Below are 23,044 nucleotides of genomic sequence, written 5' to 3' on the forward strand. Positions count from 1 at the left end.
TTATATATATATATATAGTGGGACTGTATCCAACACATCACCATTGGCTGTTAGACGTTGGGCACCTACTGACCGGAAGAGATATGTTATGAAATAAAAAGGTTTAAGGCACCACAGACAGGCACCACAGACAGGCACCACAGACAGGCACCACATTACTACAAGACCAAACAGCCCAATCAAGCAGGATGGTCTTGCTTGCAAATAATATTATTATTATAAAAAATAAAAAAAATTCAGCTTGATAAGGTACTGTCAAGTGATTAGTGTGGTGTGTGACAACTCCAATACTTTAACTTGTATGTGGTACATAACACATTATTGTGGGAGACCCTCCTCTAAGAGTATGAATTAAGCTGCTTGAGAAGGTTTGAATTCTAAAAACCTGCAGGCACATAGAAGTACAATAGATCAACATTGCTACTGTAGTAGGTCAAAGCTGTGTGATGGAAAACCTTGGTAGAGCATGGGTGGAGTAGACATTGTGGTGATCCTGTGAATTTCTTTATTTTTCAGCTTGATAGCAATCCTACTTCTCAATTAAAACATTTTTTTCTCCCTTTGTAATTTCCATCGTTTTTGCACTGGAAGGTGATTATACAAAATTCAAATCACAACATTTCCACATACAAAAGGTATCTTTCGAAAATGTAATTTGAGCTTCAAATTATGTAAAAAAATGTTTTTACAGTCTTAGGTTAGCTAACGTTTAACTGGCTATCATAGCAGAACATTCGCTACCTTATTTGTGCGTATTTGTTTGTGCTTACTGGACTTTGGACGTTAGCTAGCTAGCTAAGCAAATTAACTTGTTTGCATTTTCTTTTGATTACCTCAGCTTGAATACCACCATATATAGCTAGCAACAGTATCTACAGTAGCCTAGGTTTATTCACATACACATCTTATGACTGGCAGCTGTGTTGTTGCCAAGCAACCGACCTGGTGTTAGAACACTGAGCCTGAGCTATAAAAAACAACAACATGTTAGCATTGTCAGAAATGCTACAATAACGTAGCATATCGTTGGTTCTTAATAGACAGAAATGAGCATGTGAGAGCGATAAATCAATCAATTTAATCCAAACTAGTCCAATGATCACTTCATGGCTGCTGTAGTCTTGTTCTTATCTGATGCCTAGAGATATTGAGCTAGATCGAGGCAAATCATTGATTTATTTTTTCTCTAATGCTAACGACCCTGTTAAAATCTGGCATGTGGTTCTCGTACCAGCCATGACAAGAGGTGGCCAGTGTTGTGTACCTCCAATCAAGTTCATTTGGAACATTTCATCGACATTGGTGTCATAATGGCTTAAATCTGATGGTAGGGAGATTTTAATTTAAAACATTGAGCTTCAAATCAATCCCTACTACAGTCGGGCAGACCAACCGATTAAAAAATAAAAAAAATAAAATCACATCTACTCACATCTTGCTGGAAGGCACTTTTTCCAGGCTTCATACGATGCTTTGGGGTCCTTCTTAAGCCAGAGCTGGGCCTGAGCATGGATCTCATTGCAGTAGGGCTTCACTGTAGTCAGAGACTCCACAGCAGAATCCTGGAGACACAGAAACAACAACATTTCCTGAAATGGACTAATCCACAAAATCAAAATCACCTAAAAAATCCTAAATGACTCTCAATATAATTTTATAGTCATTCTATAAAATCACAGAGTGCAATGTAAGTCTCTCCTCAAACGCGCCCCCAAGCAGCCGCTGCGTGCGAGTATGACTGACTGACTAGTGCTATAGTAAAGGCGGTACCTTGTTCTTCTTGGAGGTGGGGGCAGGGGGCTTGATGAGTTTCTGTAGGATCCTGGAGACACATCAGGGTGAATGTTCTCCACCACCACAGGGGTCTTGATGTTCACCGCCATCAGGAACAGACTCAGGGCTATAGACGCCGAGAAACATGACGGATTATTACATTTAAAATGGGGCAAAGGGGTGAGAGAGCAGAGGGGGATGAGAGTAAAAATAGGGGGATGAGAGTAAAAATAGGAGGGATGAGAATAAAAAATAAGAGGGATGAGAGTAAAAATAGGAGGGGATGGAATATTAAAAATAGGGGGATGAGAGTAAAAATAGAGGGATGAGTGTAAAAATAGGGATGAGTGTAAAAATAGGGGGATGAGTGTAAAAATAGGGATAAGGTGTAAAAATAGGGGGATGAGAGTAAAAATAGGGATGAGTAAAAATAGAGGGATGAGAGTAAAAATAGGGGATGAGAGAGTAAAATAGGGGGATGAGAGTAAAATAGGGGGATGAGAGTAAAAATAGGGGGATGAGTAAAAATGAGGGGGATGAGTGTAAAAATAGAGGGATGAGAGTAAAAATAGAGGGATGAGAGTAAAAATAGAGGGATGAGGAAGTAAAAATAGGGGGATGAGAGTAAAAATAGAGGGATGAGTGTAAAAATAGAGGATGAAGTAAAAATAGAGGGATGAGAGTAAAAATAGGGGGATGAGAGTAAAAATAGAGGGATGAGAGTAAAAATAGAGGGATGAGAGTAAAAATAGAGGGATGAGAGTAAAAATAGGGGGATGAGAGTAAAAATAGGAGGGATGAGAGTAAAAATAGGAGGGATGAGAGTAAAAATAGGGGGATGAGAGTAAAAATAGAGGGATGAGAGTAAAAATAGGGGGAGGTAAAAGCCTCACCACATCGCAGTCGTAGCTCCCAGCAGCCCCCCTCCTTGGAGATGGAGTCGGTGAGCAGCAGCATCTCATACTGCAGACTGGAGACCAGGTCAGGATTGGCCCAGTGGCCCTTCAGAGCAGCTGACACCTTGTGAATGATCAGGTCATTCATCTGCTGAGTGGCCTCTGGCTGGTCCCTGTACAGGGAGACGTCGACAGACGAGAACGGGTTTACTGACTGTATGTGGGTGTGTAATGGGAATTGCCTAGGCTTTCAGCTCAGAGGACTAACACAGGTCTTAGAGCACACGGACTACCCAGGTTAACAGTCATTGGGCTTATGTACACTTGTGAGCTATGTGCACGTTTGGTTAGCCTAGTGGTTAGAGTGTAGAGGCGGCAGGGTAGCTAGTGGTTAGAGCGTAGGGTCGGCAGGGTAGCCCTAGTGGTTAGAGTGTGGCGGCAGGGTAGCCTAGTGGTTAGAGCGTAAGAGCGGCAGGGTAGCCTAGTGGTTAGAAGCGTAGAGGCGGCAGGGTAGCCTAGTGGTTACAGTGTAGAGGAGGCAGGGTAGCCTAGTGGTTAGAGTGTAGAGGCGGCAGGGCCAGCCTAGTGGTTAGGCGTAGGCGGCAGGGTAGCCTAGTGGTTAGGCGTAGAGGCGGCAGGGTAGCCTAGTGGTTAGAGTGTAGAGGGGGCAGGACGCCTAGTGGTTAGAGCGTAGAGGCGGCAGGGTAGCCTAGTGGTTAGAGTGTAGGCGGCAGGGTAGCCTAGTGGTTAGAGTGTAGAGGCGGCAGGGTAGCCTAGTGGTTAGAGTGTAAGAGTGACAGGGTAGCCTAGTGGTTAGAGTGTGTAGAGGCGGCAGGGTAGCCTAGTGGTTAGGCGTTGGACTAGTAACCGAAAGGTTGCAAGTTCAAACCCCCAAGCTGACAAGGTACAAATCTGTCGTTCTGATCCTGAACAGACAGTTAACCCGCTGTTTCCAGGTCATCATTGAAAATAAGAATTTGTTCTTAACTAGTTAAATAAAGGTCAAGGTTACTTTTTTAAACGCTGTCTACGAGAACACAAACCACTACTATACCTGGTGAGCAGGCAAACCAGTTGTCTGACCTCCTCTCTCATGGCAGAGGTGCCTCTTCTCAGGTTGTACTCAAACAGCTCTCTGATGAGCCCCTGGAGCCCCAGGATCTGCCGGAGGGCTGGGTTGGTGGCCAGGGCTCTTAGCAGGGTGATACAGTGACCCGTCACGGCCGAGGCACAGCCATAACACTTGTTGGAGGAGGTGTGTCCGCAGCCTACATAGATATAGATAGACATAGATAGATAGGTGGTGTGTCCGCAGCCTACATAGACATAGATAGGTGTCCGCAGCCTACATAGATATAGATAGACAGGAGGTGTGTCCGCAGCCTACATAGATATAGATAGACAGGAGGTTTGTCCGCAGCCAACATAGATATAGATAGGTGGTGTGTCCGCAGCCTACATAGATCTAGATAGACATAGATAGGTGGTGTGTCCGCAGTCTACAAAGATATAGATAGATAGGTGGTGTGTCCGCAGCCTACATATATAGATCTTTGTTATTTGTCTAAAAAAAGAAACATGTTCTCAAATTCTGGAAGTCACACTTTAGATAAAAACGTCTGGCAACAAGGTAAATTGGTCCCAACATGGCAAATTGATTTGCAGCAGTTTGAGAAAGACTGTGTGTGTGCGTATGTATGTGTGTATATACACGTGTGTGTGTGTGTATGCGTGTGTGTGTGTGTATGCATGTGTATATGTGTGTATGCGTATGCGTGTGTGTGTAAAGTGCAGTACCTAACACAGAGAGGGCTCTGTACTGGCTGGCTGTGAAGGTGGGCTGATGGGAGCTGGAGCGAGAGGACTTGGTGGCGGCCTCACGCTGCTGCAGGTCGTACTCCAGGAGCTCTTTACGGGACGCCAGGACTTTCTGGATGGGGGGGGGATGATAACTCTTTAAAAAACCTCTTTAAAAATACTTGAATGTAGGACCTGCTGTTTTGAACAGCTATGAAGCTCCATAGAAATGTAATTACTAAAATATAAAAGGTATCCCCTCATTCGAGTCAATGTTCCCGTGATGGGTGTGAACAGACGGCCATGTTTGAGTGTGTACCTATAACCAGGATGTAAACTTGGTAAGCAAGGACAGGACTCAGTTTGTGCTCATCACGTCCCGTCCCCCATGGTCTCTCACCTGTATGATCTTGGAGAGCTCGTCAAAGGAAGTCTTACAGTCTCCACTGTACTCCTGAGCCAGCTGCTGGATGTACCGGTTTACATTGGCCGAGGACGCTCCAAGCCCCGCCCCTGCTCCGGAATCATCCTATAGGGGCGTGACAACAGCATCAAAACATTAGATACGAGTTCAACACTTCCAGTAAACAAGACAAATTCTTCATGATGTTTTACTTAATGATGAATACAGAATAAATCCTATGGAATGATGCCATACAACTGCTCGGGTATTTTAAAAAGTTTAAACTTTAAAATGGTTGTGATTATTTGGTCATTTGACCCACTCAAGTGAAATGCTAAAAGTACTCAAAATGTCAAAATGTGAATCTGTGGCGGTGCGAATCGGATGTCCATGTACCAGAGGGTAGTATCTGACCTGTGGTTTCTCAGGCGCTGCCTCGTTGACCTTTGACAGCAGACTCTCCAGCTGAGGCCTGTGTCCCATTAGCTGGTGGTACACGCGGTCGGCCTTGTCCAGCAACGTGTTGATGTTGGTCACTGCCTACACAGAGAACACAAACAAACAGCAGGCAGGCGTTGGTTTGGTTTTCAACCAGTTGATGTGGGAAGGATGGTTCTCTGTTTCTTGTTAGAGAGGTAACAGGGACGTGACCGGGACAACAAGGACAACAAGAGGGACGTGACCGGGACAACAAGGACAACAAGAGGGATGTGACCAGGACAACAAGGACAACAAGAGGGATGTGACCAGGACAACAAGGACAACAAGAGGGACGTGACCGGGGCAACACGAGGGACGTGACCGGGGCAACACGAGGGACGTGACCGGGGCAACACGAGGGACGTGACCGGGGCAACAAGGACAACAAGAGGGACGTGACCGGGGCAACAAGGACAACAAGAGGGACGTGACCGGGGCAGCAAGGACAACAAGAGGGACGTGACCGGGGCAACAAGGACAACAAGAGGGACGTGACCGGGGCAACAAGGACAACAAGAGGGACGTGACCGGGCAACAAGAGGGACGTGACCGGACAACAAGGACAACAAGAGGGACGTGACCGGGGCAACAAGAGGGACGGACCGGGGCAACAAGAGGGACGTGACCAGGGCAACAAGGACAACAAGAGGGACGTGACCAGGGCAACAAGAGGGACGTGACCGGGCAACAAGAGGGACGTGACCAGGGCAACAAGAGGGACGTGGACTGGGCAATAAGAGGGACGTGACCTGGGGCAACAAGAGGGGCGTGACTGGGCAACAAGAGGGACGTGACCAGGGCAACAAGAGGGACGTGACAGGACAACAAGAGGGACGTGACCAGGACAACAAGAGGGACGTGACCGGGACAACAAGAGGGACGTGACCGGGACAACAAGAGGGACGTGACCGGGACAACAAGAGGGACGGGACTGACAACAAGAGGGACGTGACCGGGACAACAAGAGGGACGTGACGGGACAACAAGAAGGGACGTGACCGGACAACAAGAGGGACGTGACCGGGACAACAAGAGGGACGTGACCGGGACAACAAGAGGGACGTGACCGGGACAACAAGAGGGACGTGACCGGGACAACAAGAGGGACGTGACCGGGACAACAAGAGGGACGTGACCAGGGCAACAAGAGGGACGTGACCAGGACAACAAGAGGGACGTGACCAGGACAACAAGAGGGACGTGACCAGGGCAACAAGAGGGACGTGACCAGGACAACAAGAGGGACGTGACCAGGGCAACAAGAGGGACGTGACCAGGGCAACAAGAGGGACGTGACCAGGGCAACAAGAGGGACGTGACCAGGGCAACAAGAGGGACGTGACCAGGACAACAAGAGGGACGTGACCAGGACAACAAGAGGGACGTGACCAGGGCAACAAGAGGGACGTGACCAGGACAACAAGAGGGACGTGACCAGGACAACAAGAGGGACGTGACCAGGACAACAAGAGGGACGTGACCAGGACAACAAGAGGGATGTGACCAGGGCAACAAGAGGGACGTGACCAGGACAACAAGAGGGACGTGACCAGGGCAACAAGAGGGACGTGACCAGGACAACAAGAGGGATGTGACCAGGGCAACAAGAGGACGTGACCAGACAACAAGAGGGACGTGACCAGAACAACAAGAGGGACGTGACCAGAACAACAAGAGGGACGTGACCAGGACAACAAGAGGGATGTGACCAGGGCAACAAGAGGGACGTGACCAGGACAACAAGAGGGATGTGACCAGGACAACAAGAGGATGTGACCAGGGCAACAAGAGGGATGTGACCAGGGCAACAAGAGGACGGACAGGACAACAAGAGGGACGTGACCAGGACAATGAAGAGGGACGTGACCAGGACAACAAGAGGGACGTGACCAGGACAAGAGGGACGTGACCAGGGCAACAAGAGGGACGTGACCAGGACAACAAGAGGGACGTGACCAGGGCAACAAGAGGGACGTGACCAGGACAACAAGAGGGACGTGACCAGGACAACAAGAGGGAAGTGACCAGGACAACAAGAGGGACGTGACCAGGACAACAAGAGGGACGGACCAGACAACAAGAGGGACGTGACCAGGACAACAAGAGGGACGTGACCAGGACAACAAGAGGGACGTGACCAGAACAACAAGAGGGACGTGACCAGGACAACAAGAGGGATGTGACCAGGGCAACAAGAGGGACGTGACCAGGACAACAAGAGGGATGTGACCAGGACAACAAGAGGGATGTGACCAGGACAACAAGAGGGATGTGACCAGGACAACAAGAGGGACGTGACCAGGACTGAGAAAATCTGGAATGTTTTTTTATTATTATTTTTTTAACTGTGTGTCAGGGTTGGAAAAAAATATAGCCAACTCCTGCCACGCATCACTAAGAATTAGTTTGAGAAAGTCACGATAAAACTAAATGCGTTCACCTTCTTCCTGTCCTCCTCGGTCTCTATTGGGTCCACAGCACAGCAGGGCTTGGTGTACAACATGAAGTCGAAGCGGGCGTATTTACAGAAACCACAGGCGTTACACAGGAACGGATCCTTCTCGTCATAATTAATGGACCTGGAGGAGGAAGAGGAAGATGGAAGAACCACGTTCAAATCAGCATCAGTAACCAAAAAAACACCAAACTACACCAAAACTTAAGTGTCACACTTTAAGACGTGAAGTGTGTACCCGATAGGACTAATCAGACATGTCAACGATTTGGTTATTCAGATCTTTAAGTGAGCCATAACATAACATAAATTAAATATTTCAGGCATCGATGGCCTCAAGTCCACTGGTCAGCCACCTGCACTTGTGACACTGGTAGACGTTTTCTCCACAGTTGCCACAGACGCCAGGGTTGGCGGGCACGGAGGCAGAGCATCGCGGGCACTGGAGCGTCTCGCTGGACGCCTGGTAGTTCTCGTAGAAGTCGGAGAACTCGATCATGAGGTTGGACGCCACGATAGGCAGCGGCAGGTCGATTTTGACCTCTGTCTGACCTGGAGTCAGTTGGACCTTCTTGGCCTTGTGCCAACGGGCCGGTCTGGGTAGAGGGAGATAAAAAGGTACATTTTATATAAGAAGACAAAATATAAAAAGACCCATTTAGGCTGATTCCGTTCATACTGAATTAAGACAGAACTCGGAACGGTTCATTGATTCAAGCTCTCTCTGTTTCCAGTGTACAGTTGGCTGTCTATTGTTGATTCGTATCGCGTTGAATGGAATAAAATCAACTATTGATACCGTACCACATCGTTGTCAAAGCCAGATATATTTAAATACACTTAAATAAGAACAACAGATTAGACTGGTCCCAGATCTATATGTTCCGTCTCGCCAACTCCTACGGTCATAGAAAATAACTGGGACCAGGATAAACAAAAACACACCACGTTCAGCGTACAAACTCACTTGTTTTTGAGCTCTACGATGGCCTGTACAGTCCTATTGTTGTAGTAGAGGCTGATGGTCCGGACCATCTTGGTCCTCTTTAGGTCTCCTATCTTCACCGTCACCTTACTGATGGTGTGACTGCTGATCAGCTTGACCACCTGCTGGGTAGTAGTGTATCTGGTGTCCACCTTGATGGACGACAGCTTGATGTTCTGAGGAGACAGAGACAGAGAGAGAGAGAGACAGAGAGAGAGACAGACACAGAGAGAGACAGAGAGAGAGACAGAGAGAGAGACAGAGAGAGACAGAGAGAGACAGAGAGAGAGAGAGACAAAGACACAGAGAGAGAGACAAAAGAGACAGAGAGAGAGACAAAGACACAGAGAGAGACGGAGAGAGACAGAGAGAGAGAGAGAGAGAGAGAGAGACAGAGAGAGAGAGAGAGACAAAGACACAGAGAGAGAGAGAGACAAAGACACAGAGAGAGACAGAGAGAGAGAGACAAAGACACAGAGAGAGACAGAGAGAGACAGAGAGAGAGAGAGAGAGACAAAGACACAGAGACAGAGACACAGAGACAGAGAGAAAAGACAGAATGAGTATTGGATACATAGAAAATGGGAAAGCCATGCCTTCCATGTCAATGAAAATGAACACAGATTTGATTCAATACGCCCAGCCAGAAGTGTGTGTTTGACCCCCCTCATGCATTTAATAGTAATGGGATTGGTGCTACCATGGCCCATAGAGAGTTACCCCCATGCATTTAATAGTAATGGATTGGTGCTACCATGGCCCGTAGGGAGTTACCCCCCCTGCATTTAATAGTAATGGATTGGTGCTACCATGGCCCGTAGGGAGTTACCCCCATGCATTTAATAGTAACGGATTGGTGCTACCATGGCCCGTAGGGAGTTACCCCCCATGCATTTAATAGTAATGGATTGGTGCTACCATGGCCTGTAGGGAGTTACCCCCCCCCCCATGCATTTAATAGTAATGGATTGGTGCTACCATGGCCTGTAGGGAGTTACCCCCCATGCATTTAATAGTAATGGATTGGTGCTACCATGGCCCGTAGGGAGTTACCCCCCATGCATTTAATAGTAATGGATTGGTGCTACCATGGCCCGTAGGGAGTTACCCCCCCTCTCATGCATTTAATAGTAATGGATTGGTGCTACCATGGCCCGTAGGGAGTTACCCCCCTGCATTTAATAGTAATGGATTGGTGCTACCATGGCCCGTAGGGAGTTACCCCCCTCTCATGCATTTAATAGTAATGGATTGGTGCTACCATGGCCCATAGAGAGTTACCCCCCATGCATTTAATAGTAATGGATTGGTGCTACCATGGCCCGTAGGAGTTACCCCCTGCATTTAATAGTAATGGATTGGTGCTACCCTGGCCCGTAGGGAGTTACCCCCCTGCATTTAATAGTAATGGATTGGTGCTACCATGGCCCGTAGGGAGTTACCCCCTGCATTTAATAGTAATGGATTGGTGCTACCATGGCCCGTAGGGGAGTTACCCCCCCTGCATTTAATAGTAACGGATTGGTGCTACCATGGCCCGTAGGGAGTTACCCACCCCCTGCATTTAATAGTAATGGATTGGTGCTACCATGGCCCGTAGGGAGTTACCCCCCCTCATGCATTTAATAGTAATGGATTGGTGCTACCATGGCCCGCAGGGAGTTACCCCCCTCATGCATTTAATAGTAATGGATTGGTGCTACCATGGCCCGTAGGGAGTTACCCCCCCCCTCATGCATTTAATAGTAATGGATTGGTGCTACCATGGCCCGTAGGGAGTTACCCCCCCCCTCATGCATTTAATAGTAATGGATTGGTGCTACCATGGCCCGTGGGAGTTACCCCCCATGCATTTAATAGTAATGGTTGGTGCTACCATGGCCCGTAGGGAGTTACCCCCCATGCATTTAATAGTAATGGATTGGTGCTACCATGGCCCGTAGGGAGTTACCCCCCATGCATTTAATAGTAATGGATTGGTGCTACCATGGCCCGTAGGGAGTTACACCCCCCCCCCCCCATGCATTTAATAGTAATGGATTGGTGCTACCATGGCCTGTAGGGAGTTACCCCCATGCATTTAATAGTAATGGATTGGTGCTACCATGGCCCGTAGGGAGTTACCCCCCCATGCATTTAATAGTAATGGATTGGTGCTACCATGGCCCGTAGGAGTTACCCCCATACATTTAATAGTAATGGATTGGTGCTACCATGGCCCGTAGGGAGTTACCCCCTCTCATGCATTTAATAGTAATGGATTGGTGCTACCATGGCCCGTAGGAGTTACCCCCTGCATTTAATAGTAATGGATTGGTGCTACCATGGCCCGTGAGGGAGTTACCCCCATGCATTTAATAGTAATGGATTGGTGCTACCATGGCCCGTAGGGAGTTACCCCCCATGCATTTAATAGTAATGGATTGGTGCTACCATGGCCCGTAGGGAGTTACCCCCCCCCCCCAAACATTACTTACACCAGTCCATTCTTCCTATATCCATAAAGGGGAACTGCGCAAGGCACACTTTGTGGGAAGTGTGGAGAATTGGGAAGCAGCGTAGACACTACTTACAGAGAAGGGCACTTCAGGGTTGTTGCACACCAGACAGGGATCACTCTCCAGGTAGAAACCATCAAACTCCACCAGACCTGACAGAGTACTGCAACACAGACAGACGAGACATATTTCAATAAGAAACAAAACATGAAGACGCACAGCCTGTGGAAGCTAGTTTGATATATTTAATTGAACCATTATTTAAAAACAGGTTAGTCTTGAGATAAAAAAAACAAACTATTTTGCAAGGGAAACATATAGTGCAGCGGTAATCTCCACGAGTAAGGTGACTGGAGGCGATAGCGACATCAGGGTAACGACGATGGATAGTTTCGGTCTGTATTCAGCCATACCTGTAGATGTTAGAGTTGGGGTGGGTGGTCAGGATGTGGTTCTGGGTCCTCAGGATTTCCACAGCTTTCTGGGAATACTCCTTTAACTTCTTTTCGGTCTGGGGGGTCTTCAGGGAAAAGTAGCCGAGCAGGTCTACAAACTGAGCGGCCTTGCGTCCGTAGGCGGGCAGCTCTGGCCAGATGGCCCAGGTCAGGTCTAACAGCAGCTCCTGTTGAGACTTACTGGAGTTTCTACAGAGAGAAAGAAATATGGTTTTTAGCTTTGAGGTTAAATATTGACAATTTGTAGATGTTGAAAGATATCGTAGTCCTGCAAACAGTCTTTTCTGACCAGCCAAGCATGAAAAACATACTTCCAAGAAACTGGCAGAGAACCATTGTGTGTAGGAGGCTCTCTAGGTTCAGGCATTGTCTGGAATGACAAAGTGCCTGCACATTTATACCCGTTACAACAGATACACACACTAGCCTCGTGAAAGGTGTGTGTGTGTACACTCGTGCTGAGTGCTTTTCTAGGTCGGTTTGGTTTCAGTTCGATTATTTAAATAAATACACACATATATATACACACACACATACACATACATATATATATACACATATATATATACACACACACACACACACACACACACACACACACACACACACACACATATACATACATATACATACACACACATATATATATATATTATTTAAACATGTAAAATATCCCCCCCACACAAGATTGAATTGCCAAAACATTGAAAATATTCTATAGTCTCTGTCAGGTTTGGTAGACCTCAATAGAACGACACCACTATTTCAGTTGTGTATAGGACTTAGTTTGTATCCGATGTCTTTATTAGTTTTCTTACAGTCAACATCTTCACATTAGCAGCCAGTTTTATCTCTGTCCTCCTCATACTGCTCGGTCTTCAACCATCCTATTTAGCTAGGCAAGCTGCACAGCTGTCTGAATAAATCTTTTTATTTTTTTTTATTTTACACCACTTTTTCTCCCCAATTTTCGTAGTATCCAATTATTAGTAGTTCCCATCTTGTCTCTTCTCAACAACCCCCGTACGGGCTCGGTAGAGACGAAGGTTGAGGGTCATGCGTCCTCCGATACACAACCAAGCCGCACTGCTTCTTAACACAGCGCGCATCCAACCCGGAAGCCAGCCGCACCAATGTGTCGGAGGAAACACTGTGCACCTGGCGACCTTGGTTAGCGTGCACTGCACCCGGCCTGCCACAGGAGTCGCTGGTGCGCAATGAGACAAGAATATCCCTACCGCAAACCCTCCCTAACCGGACGACGCTGGGCCCACGGCGACGCACAGTGAGCCTGGGCTCGAACCCAGAGTCTCTGGCACAGCTAGCACTGCGATGCAGTGCCTTAGACCACTGCACCACCCGGGAGGCCCTCTGACTAAATCATTTGACTTGTAGTATTTTATTTTATTTCACCTTTATTTAACCAGGTAGGCTAGTTGAGAACACCTTTATTTAACCAGGTAGGCTAGTTGAGAACACCTTTATTTAACCAGGTAGGCTAGTTGAGAACACCTTTATTTAACCAGGTAGGCTAGTTGAGAACACCTTTATTTAACCAGGTAGGCTAGTTGAGAACACCTTTATTTAACCAGGAAGGCAAGTTGAGAACAAGTTCTCATTTACAATTGCGACCTGGCCAGGATAAAGCAAAGCAGTTCGACACATACAACAACACAGAGTTACACATGGAGCAAAACAAACATACAGTCAATAACACAGTAGAAACAAGTCTATATACGATATGAGCAAATGAGGTGAGATAAGGGGAGGTAAAGGCAAAAAAGGCCATGGTGGCAAAGTAAATACAATATAGCAAGTAAAACACTGGAATGGTAGATTTGCAGTGGAAGAATGTGCAAAGTACAGATAGAAATAATGGGGTGCAAAGGAGTAAAATAAATGAATAAATAAATTAAATACAGTAGGGAAAGAGGTAGTTGTTTGGGCTAAATTATAGGTGGGCTATGTACAGGTGCAGTAATCTGTGAGCTGCTCTGGCAGCTGGTGCTTAAAGCTAGTGAGGGAGATAAGTGTTTCCAGTTTCAGAGATTTTTGTAGTTCGTTCCAGTCATTGGCAGCAGAGAACTGGAAGGAGAGGCGGCCAAAGGAAGAATTGGTTTTGGAGGTGACTAGAGAGATATACCTGCTGGAGCTCGTGCTACAGGTGGGTGATGCTATGGTGACCAGCGAGCTGAGATAAGGGGGACTTTACCTAGCAGGGTCTTGTAGATGACGTGGAGCCAGTGGGTTTGGCGACGAGTATGAAGCTTAGGCCAGCAACGAGAGTGTACAGGTCGCAATGGTGGGAAGTATATGGGGCTTTGGTGACAAAACGGATTGCACTGTGATAGACTCCATCCAATTTGCTGAGTAGAGGGTTGGAGGCTATTTTATAGATAACATCACCGAAGTCGAGGATCGGTAGGATGGTCAGTTTTACGAGGGTATGTTTGGCAGCATGAGTGAAGGATGCTTTGTTGCGAAATAGGAAGCCAATTCTAGATTTAATTTTGGATTGGAGAGGTTTAATATGAGTCTGAAAGGAGAGTTTACAGTCTAACCAGACACCCAGGTATTTGTAGTTGTCCACATAAGTCAGAGCCGTCCAGAGTAGTGATGTTGGACAGGCAGGTAGGTGCAGGCAGCTAGTTCTTCAAAGTAGATGAGGCATATCTATCACGAACTTGTCTCTATTCTCACGTCGTTGTGGACCTTCCTTTTTCATGCGGTCTGCGTGCATCTAACCAAACTCAGCAGGCCTAAAAGTCTATGCCTGAGAAGAAAAAAATTAATCTGGTGCAATGGATTATGGTCATTGCAGTTAATTACCAAATTTCTGCACTGAACGGGTTAAAATATTTGCTCAATGAAAACTACAACTCCCTTCAGCCCAGCGTCACGCATAGTTCAGTTGATTTCGCTCGTGAACGATTTGATTTCTCTCTAACCGAACGGGCAGTTGGCTTCACAAAGAAACCAAACGGAATTCAACTTATTGAACTGACAATTAGTTGTTTATTAACAACTCCCCAAAATTATAATACAAAATGGCGGTTAATCGCACTAGTGTGTAATACTGTACCTTTATGTAGTGTGGGTACATACCTGTAGATATGCAGTGCGAGACAGTGGGCTTGCCAGCGCACGGCAGAGGAGTTGGACTCGAGCAGGAAGCAGCGGAGGAACTGAATCAGAGTCTCTTTGTCGGCAAACTTGTTGAGCTGAGACACCAGAGCAGTACACAGCTGGTCCTCCTGGCTACCCACACCGTCACCTGGAGAAGAAGACAACATTTTAGAGAAAGACTTGCTTGGAGCACACACACACACACACACACACACACACACACACACACACACACGTAGCAAGTCTTCCTTAAAACACAAACACTTCAGACTACAGTACCAAGTCTGTTTCTCAAATTTAAAACAAATGAAAGGTTTTCAAGAATAAAAAAAAACATTTTAACTCAATCATTTTCTAACGATAGAAAGACTTCAACGTATTTCCAACGATACACAGCCGTAATAATTTAAGTAAGCAAGGTTATAACACGATGAACTCTCGTGTCTCTCTCCCTCACCTTCTTTGTCTTTCTCCTTGTCCTCCTTTTTGCTCTTCTTGCTTGAGGACTTGCTCTGGAGAGACTGAGTCCCAGTGCCCCCAGACCCTCCTCCGGAGGAAGAGGAGGAGGAAGAGGAAGCCAGGGACCTTGCTGCCACACAGAGCACAGGATAGCAGCTGGAGGAGCACTGGAGACACTCCCTCATCTACCAGGAAGCTGACCTGTAGTAGGAAGTACAGTATGGCTGGAGAGAGAGAGGGAGGGGGGGGAGAGAGGAGCGGGGGGAGGGGGGAGAGGGAGGGAGGGGACGGTGGGGGAGAGTGAGGGGTGGAGGGAGAGAGAGAGGGGGAGAGGAGAGAGAGAGGGGGAGAGGGGAGTGGAGGGGGGAGAGACGGGGGGAGAGAGGGGGGGGGGGGGAGGGGAGAGAGGTGAGGGGGGGAGTGGGGGGGAGAGAGAGAGGGGAGTGGGGGAGAGAGAGAGAGAGAGAGGGAGTGGGGGAGAGAGAGAGAGAGGGGAGGGGGGGGAGAGAGAGAGAGAGGGAGGGGGGGAGAGAGAGAGAGAGAGAGAGGGGAGTGGGGGAGAGAGAGAGAGTGAGGGGAGGGGGGGGGAGAGAGAGAGAGAGAGAGAGGGGAGTGGGGGGAGAGAGAGAGAGAGAGAGGGGAGTGGGGGAGAGAGAGAGAGAGAGAGGGGAGGGGGGGAGAGAGAGAGAGAGGGAGTGGGGGGAGAGAGAGAGAGAGGGGAGGGGGGAGAGAGAGAGAGAGGGAGTGGGGGGGAGAGAGAGAGAGAGGGAGAGGGGGGAGAGAGAGAGGGGAGGGGGGAGAGAGAGAGGGGGAGTGGGGGGAGAGAGAGAGGGAGTGGGGGAGAGAGGGAAGAAACACAAACTTAACTAATCCATACAACTGAAACTCTCGCAGTACAGCACAGATTGGCTCGATAACAGCAAAAGGACAGGGTAACACTTCAAGAAATTCACAATTGAGAGGCATAACCTTCCGGAGACACCTGAAACCCCACCTCTTCAAGGAATACCTTAGGATAGATAAAGTAATCCTTCTCACCCCCCCTAAATGATTTAGATGCACTATTGTAAAGTGGCTGTTCCACTGGATGTCAGAAGGTGAATTCACTAATTTGTAAGTCGCTCTGGGATAAGAGCGTCTCAGCAATGACTTAAATGTAAATGTAAGATGTTAAATGTTACCCTGGTTACCACTTGACAAGTCTAAAGGCTACCCTGGTTACCACTTGACAAGTCTAAAGGCCACCTCTGGTTACCACTTGACAAGCTCCAAAGGCCACCCTGGTTACCACTTGACAAGTCTAAAGGCTACCCTGGTTACCACTTGACAAGTCTAAAGGCTACCCTGGCTACCACTTGACAAGTCTAAAGGCTACCCTGGTTACCACTTGACAAGTCTAAAGGCTACCCTGGTTACCACTTGACAAGTCTAAAGGCTACCCTGGTTACCACTTGACAAGTCTAAAGGCCACCCTGGTTACCACTTGACAAGTCTAAAGGCCACCCTGGTTACCACTTGACAAGTCTAAAGGCCACCCTGGTTACTACTTGACAAGTCTAAAGGCTACCCTGGTTACCACTTGAGAGGGAAAAAGACTAAAAAAGAGCAAGAGTGAAGAGCCTTGAACTTACAGTCATCCTTCATACAGAACTTCTGCCAGTTGATGGTCCTCTGGGTGGCTATCTCAGCACAGGCCTTCAGGTGCTCCATCTGTTGACAAAAACAGAGAAACTCAAGTACAAGAAAATTTGCAAAAATATATAGATATATATATTTTTAAAGATGTAAGACTGAGGTATTGGGGGATTAATACAAACAAAAGGGGGGTTTCTCTCCCAAGAACTGAGATGTAGACCCTCACCAGACTAATGAGCGTGTCGTACTGCAGGGGGGCGGAGCCGGAGGTTGCCGTGACGACGCCGGCGCGGAGGAAGATGCCCTGTTCTTCCAGGAGCTTCTTGATGCCGCGGACGTGAGAGTCCAGCGTGTGCAGGTCCCGGAGCTGACGCACTTCTCCCTTTGAACCACAGATGAACAGGAGCAGCTTCCTGACCTGGCGTCTCACGAACGGAGTCTGCTGAATCATCAGGTACTACACAGGCAGCCATAGAAGGGGTGTTAGAGTGTGAGCCATAGATGGTAGAAGGGGTGTTAGTGTGTGAGCCATAGATGGTAGAAGGGGTGTTAGTGTGTGAGCCATAGATGGTAGGAGTGTTCGAGTGTGAGCCATAGATGGTAGAAGGAGTGTTAGTGTGTGAGCAATAGATGGTAGGAGTGTTAGAGTGTGAGCCATAGATGGTAGGAGTGTTAGTGTGTGAGCCATAGATGGTAGAAGGGGTGTTGGTGTGTGAGCCATAGATGGTAGAAGGAGTGTTAGTGTGTGAACCATAGATGGTAGAAGGGGTGTTAGTGTGTGAACCATAGATGGTAGAAGGGGTGTTAGTGTGTGAGCCATAGATGGTAGAAGGAGTGTTAGAGTGTGAGCCATAGAAGGTAGAAGGGGTGTTAGTGTGTGTGAGGCATAGATGGTAGAAGGGGTGTTAGTGTGTGAGCCATAGATGGTAGAAGGAGTGTTAGTGTGTGAACCATAGATGGTAGAAGGAGTGTTAGTGTGTGAGCCATAGATGGTAGAAGGAGTTTTAGTGTGTGTGAGCTATAGATGGCAGAAGGGGTGTTAGTGTGTGAACCATAGATGGCAGAAGGGGTGTTAGTGTGTGAGCCATAGATGGTAGAAGGGGTGTTAGTGTGTGAGCCATAGATGGTAGAAGGAGTGTTAGTGTGTGAGCCATAGATGGTAGAAGGGGTGTTAGTGTGTGAGCCATAGATGGTAGAAGGGGTGTTAGTGTGTGAGCCATAGATGGTAGAAGGAGTGTTAGTGTGTGAACCATAGATGGCAGAAGGGGTGTTATAAGAGTGTGAACCATAGATGGTAGAAGGGGTGTTAGTGTGTGTGAGCCATAGATGGTAGAAGGGGTGTTAGAGTGTGAGCCATAGATGGTAGAAGGAGTGTTAGTGTGTGAGCCATAGATGGTAGAAGGAGTGTTAGTGTGTGAGCCATAGATGGTAGAAGGGGTGTTATAAGAGTGTGAGCCATAGATGGTAGAAGGGGTGTTATAAGAGTGTGAGCCATAGATGGTAGAAGGCAAGTTATAAGAGTGAGCCATAGATGGTAGAAGGGGTGTTATAAGAGTGTGAGCCATAGATGGTAGAAGGGGTGTTATAAGAGTGTGAGCCATAGATGGTAGAAGGGGTGTTATAAGAGTGTGAGCCATAGATGGTAGAAGGGGTGTTATAAGAGTGTGAACCATAGATGGTAGAAGGGGTGTTAGAGTGTGAGCCATAGATGGTAGAAGGGGTGTTAGAGTGTGAGCCATAGATGGTAGAAGGGGTGTTAGTGTGTGAGCCATAGATGGTAGAAGGGGTGTTAGAGTGTGAGCGATAGTGGGAGACACAGAGAGAAAAAAAGAAGTGTGGGGGATCATGTACCTCAGACAGGAAGTAGAACCAGGAGTGGTCGAAGACGGGAGGTGGGATGCGGGGGTTGGTGTCAGCGATCTTCTTGATCTGATAAGGTAATCTCAGAACCATCTCAGTCAGAAGTTGGGAGTAGGCCTCAAACACATCAGCAGCATGACCCTGATTAGGAGACAGGAGAGAGCGACGGGAGAGAGCGAGAGGAGAGACGGGAGAGAGCGAGAGGAGAGACGGGAGAGAGCGAGAGGAGAGACGGGAGAGAGCGAGAGGAGAGACGGGAGAGAGCGAGAGGAGAGACAGGAGAGAGAGACAGGACAGAACGAGAGAGACAGGAGAGAACATACATGAAGCAAATAGGACACACAGGAACACAGTGTCTACCAATCACCTTGCATCCCAAACATTCATTATGTGATTAAGATGACCGATTCAGCACCAGTGTTGTTCCAACTGATCCAACATGCTGAAACAAAGTCTGTGAAAACAGTTTGTGGGCTGCACCTCAACAAGATGACGTTTTTTGAAATCGGCGTTGGGGTTTCCTCTTACCTTGACGTACTGCCTCAGGAAGAAGGGGCTCATGTCTGGAGGAGAGGAGGAGGTGTGGGTTTGAGGAGCTGGGAGGCTGCCACAGACTCCTCTTCCTGCTGGCTCTTCCAGAACTCCAGCAGAGACTTGAGGACGTGGAGACAGTAGTCTATCGCCCCCTGACTGAGCAGGGCTGTGGCCGTGGCGTTGAGATCAGAGAGGACGACTGGAGAAGGAGATCGGGAAAACTTAGAACAGATCAACATAAAATTCTATAGGAGGCCATTTTGAAAAGGTAGAAAAGCTCTGTTTTCTGTCCGTAAAACCTAACGAAGGCATCACGCTGAAATGTGTCACTTAAAGGAGCACACGAAATCGCTCCCTATTTCCTGGTTGCTAAAAATTCTAATAGTTTGCCAAATTTCAGTTTATGTGACAAAACAGGCAATGTAGAGAATCATTGTACCACCTAAACCTGCTGTGAAACATATTATCAGAAGTTGGTGTTCAAAACCGAAAGTAAAAAGATGCCAAATCAAAAATGAAATCTGCAATATGTAACTTTTTAAGACAACAAATTCACACACAAAAGGGTGTTATAACGTCATTCTCATCGAAAGCAAGTCTAAGAAGCGGTAGATGTGTTCTATGTGCGCTAATTTATGCTTTCCGTTTTTCTTGTGTCTTCTACTGTCGGTTTTGTACACCAGCTTCAAAAACAAAATATTGTTTGGTTATTGAAAATATATTTCACAGCAGGTTTTAGACAATGATTCTTTAGACGACACTGGCTTGTGTCACAAACTGATATCATAAAATAACTTTTGAATTTTAGCAACCAGGAAATAGGAGAGTGATTTCTGCATACTGTCTTCTTTAAGAAGGGAAGCATAGAAATAGCACAGATCTCTACCACTTAAGACTTGCTTTCAATGAGAATGAGAGATCTATAACTCACATTTCTATGTGAATTGGTTATATTGCAGCTTTCTCATAAATGCATTGAGTGGGTTGAGTCACTGAATCTACTTCATTGTCCTCCATGAGTGACTGGATATAATTTTCTCTCTGGTTAATATAGAAAACTTCTGGGGGGGGAAGATATTTTTGCAAACATTGGAGGAGCGAAAATCCCGTACCTCAGAGGAAGACTTAGATCCAGACTTGGTTCTGGACATGAACACAGAGAGCAGTCTCATGATGACCAGATGGACCTCGTTGATGGGGCTGCGCTCGTTCTTCTTGGACACGTCCTGGAGGAGAAACAAACAAAAAACAACAACAACAAAAAAATGGTGGTGAGAGAACGGACAATGACAAAGGGACACACACACACCAAGGCTGTTTCTAACGGCTGTTACGGTGACCGTATTACCGCCACACTGGTGGTCACAAAGTCATGACCGCAGTCAAAAGGTGACCGGTGACCGTTTAGTCACGGTAAACTGGGGTTTTCAGAACAGCGTTCTGATGCTGCTGACGGTCATTAGAAGTCTACCAAACATTTTAACTGCCCGGTATTCAGCAATCTATTGTCCCTCTAATCACTCTGACATCAATGTAAATGTAACCGAAAATCAAACACTTTCATGAGAGCCCAGGAGCTCATGTTGCGCAACATTTTCTATAGGCTATGCAATTGCGTGAGAAAACATGCCCCCCTGTGAATGACGCATGCCCCCCTGTGAATGACGCATGCCCCCTGTGAATGACGCATGCCCCCCTGTGAATGACGTATGCCCCCCCTGTGAATGACGTATGCCCCCTCCCCCCCTGTGAATGACGTATGCCCCCTCCCCCGTGAATGACGTATGCCCTCCCCCGTGAATGACGTATGCCCCCCCGTGAATGACGTATGCCCCCCGTGAATGACGTATGCCCTCCCCCGTGAATGACGTATGCCCCCCGTGAATGACGTATGCCCCCCCGTGAATAGACGTATGCCCCCCCCCGTGAATGACGTATGCCCTCCCCCGTGAATGACGCATGCCCTCCCCGTGAATGACGTATGCCCCCCCCGAATGACGTATGCCCCCCCTCCGTGAATGACGCATGCCCTCCCCTGTGAATGACGTATGGCCCCCCCTGTGAATGACGCCTAGTGTGTGCAGAAAGACAACAGCGTGTTCTCACAACCTTTCCAAATGACAGTCGCACACCTCATGTAGCCGAGCCTATGCTTTGATCAGGTTTGTAATCACAACTAAAGTGGCCAAATAACTCCATAAAATTAAGAACATGAATCTGCTTTACAACACGTGTAGAGCCTAACTGACATACAGAAGCTGCGAGTGAGTTTCAAGTTTGGGAATGATACATTTTCACCATGAAAATTACACCTTTATAATAGGTCAACTTTTGTACTATGGGGGGGGGGGGAATAGTAAATTGACATAGGCTAGTGCTTTTGCTGTTCGTTAGGCCTACTCATCTTGTCGGCTGACAAAAAGTAAATGTGGACAGTTCTTCCAATATCTTCAATATGCGTCTCGGAATTGGATAAGGACGTACGCAGTAGGGGTCCCAGATGTGTCTGTCTTCACTTGTAGCCTGTGAGAAGGACCCAATCACGTGACTTGGCATTGGCTATTATAAATGTAGATAACCGAGAGAGCCATGTGAGTGAGAGGGGCTTTGGAGCATGGCGATTGGCAGCCAGAAGAAGGGAATTATAATAATTCAGCCTAAGGGCACAACGACCACAGGGCATGGATTTTTTTAGGTTGGTCACTGGGAAATTCGAGGCCTGGTGAGAATATTATCAAGTGCTTGTCAAACTGTGAATGAGAGACTGATGAAGTGAGTGCAGCCTGCACATTTTTTACATTTATGTATATATATATATTTTTTTTTTCGCATCATGCAGCCTTACAATGTATTAAAAATCTAAATATATAAGCACGACGTTTGTAGAACTTAAGTTGCATTAATAAGTCAAAATTAAGCCGATAGGAGGGCCTATTTCTTTGTTAACCTCCACACAGAATAGACGCATGTTCGCACTCCCTCATAGTTCGCACTCCCTCAAATCGTACGGAGAAAATATCCTTTCTATTTTATTCAGCTTTGTTCAATTGTATTCGTCATACTATAAAATAATGCCACAAAATGTTAAATTAACTACTGTAGCCTACAGTCATATGGCCGAGCCAGATCAGGACTTAACATAAGGAGTTATTCTGTTTTAGACAAAATGTTCTTCATATCCTGTTTCTTTAGACCTGTCTAAAATAAATAATGGATTTATTGTGAAAGTGTAGACTATATTACATGGATTTATTGTGATGGTGTAGGTAGGTTATATTACATGGATTTATTGTGAAGGTGTAGGTAGACTACATTACATGGATTTATTGTGAAGGTGTAGACTATATTACATGGATTTATTGTGAAGGTGTAGAATATATTACATGGATTTATTGTGAAGGTGTAGAATATATTACATGGATTTATTGTGAAGGTGTTGGCTATATTACATGGATTTATTGTGAAGGTGTAGGCTATATGACATGGATTTATTGTGAAGGTGTAGGCTATATGACATGGATTTATTGTGAAGGTGTAGGCTATATGACATGGATTTATTGTGAAGGTGTAGGCTATATGACATGGATTTATTGTGAAGGTGTAGGCTATATGACATGGATTTATTGTGAAGGTGTAGGCTATATGACATGGATTTATTGTGAAGGTGTAGGCTATATTACATGGATTT

At 46.9% G+C, this 23,044-nt stretch overlaps 1 long non-coding RNA gene across 1 annotated transcript; it reads right to left on the reverse strand.

The window, feature by feature from the left end:
• Positions 1-15,455: 15,455 nt before the first annotated feature.
• On the reverse strand, positions 15,456-17,329 carry LOC135535866 (uncharacterized). Its single transcript, XR_010454898.1, has 3 exons — positions 17,189-17,329; positions 16,959-17,037; positions 15,456-15,551 (listed from the first exon to the last, which is right to left on the reverse strand). It is a non-coding gene; the product is annotated as an uncharacterized LOC135535866 (long non-coding RNA).
• Positions 17,330-23,044: the final 5,715 nt, after the last annotated feature.

The sequence above is a fragment of the Oncorhynchus masou genome, unplaced genomic scaffold (genome assembly GCF_036934945.1).
Source record: "Oncorhynchus masou masou isolate Uvic2021 unplaced genomic scaffold, UVic_Omas_1.1 unplaced_scaffold_5224, whole genome shotgun sequence".
Taxonomy (NCBI): Eukaryota; Metazoa; Chordata; class Actinopteri; order Salmoniformes; family Salmonidae; genus Oncorhynchus; species Oncorhynchus masou.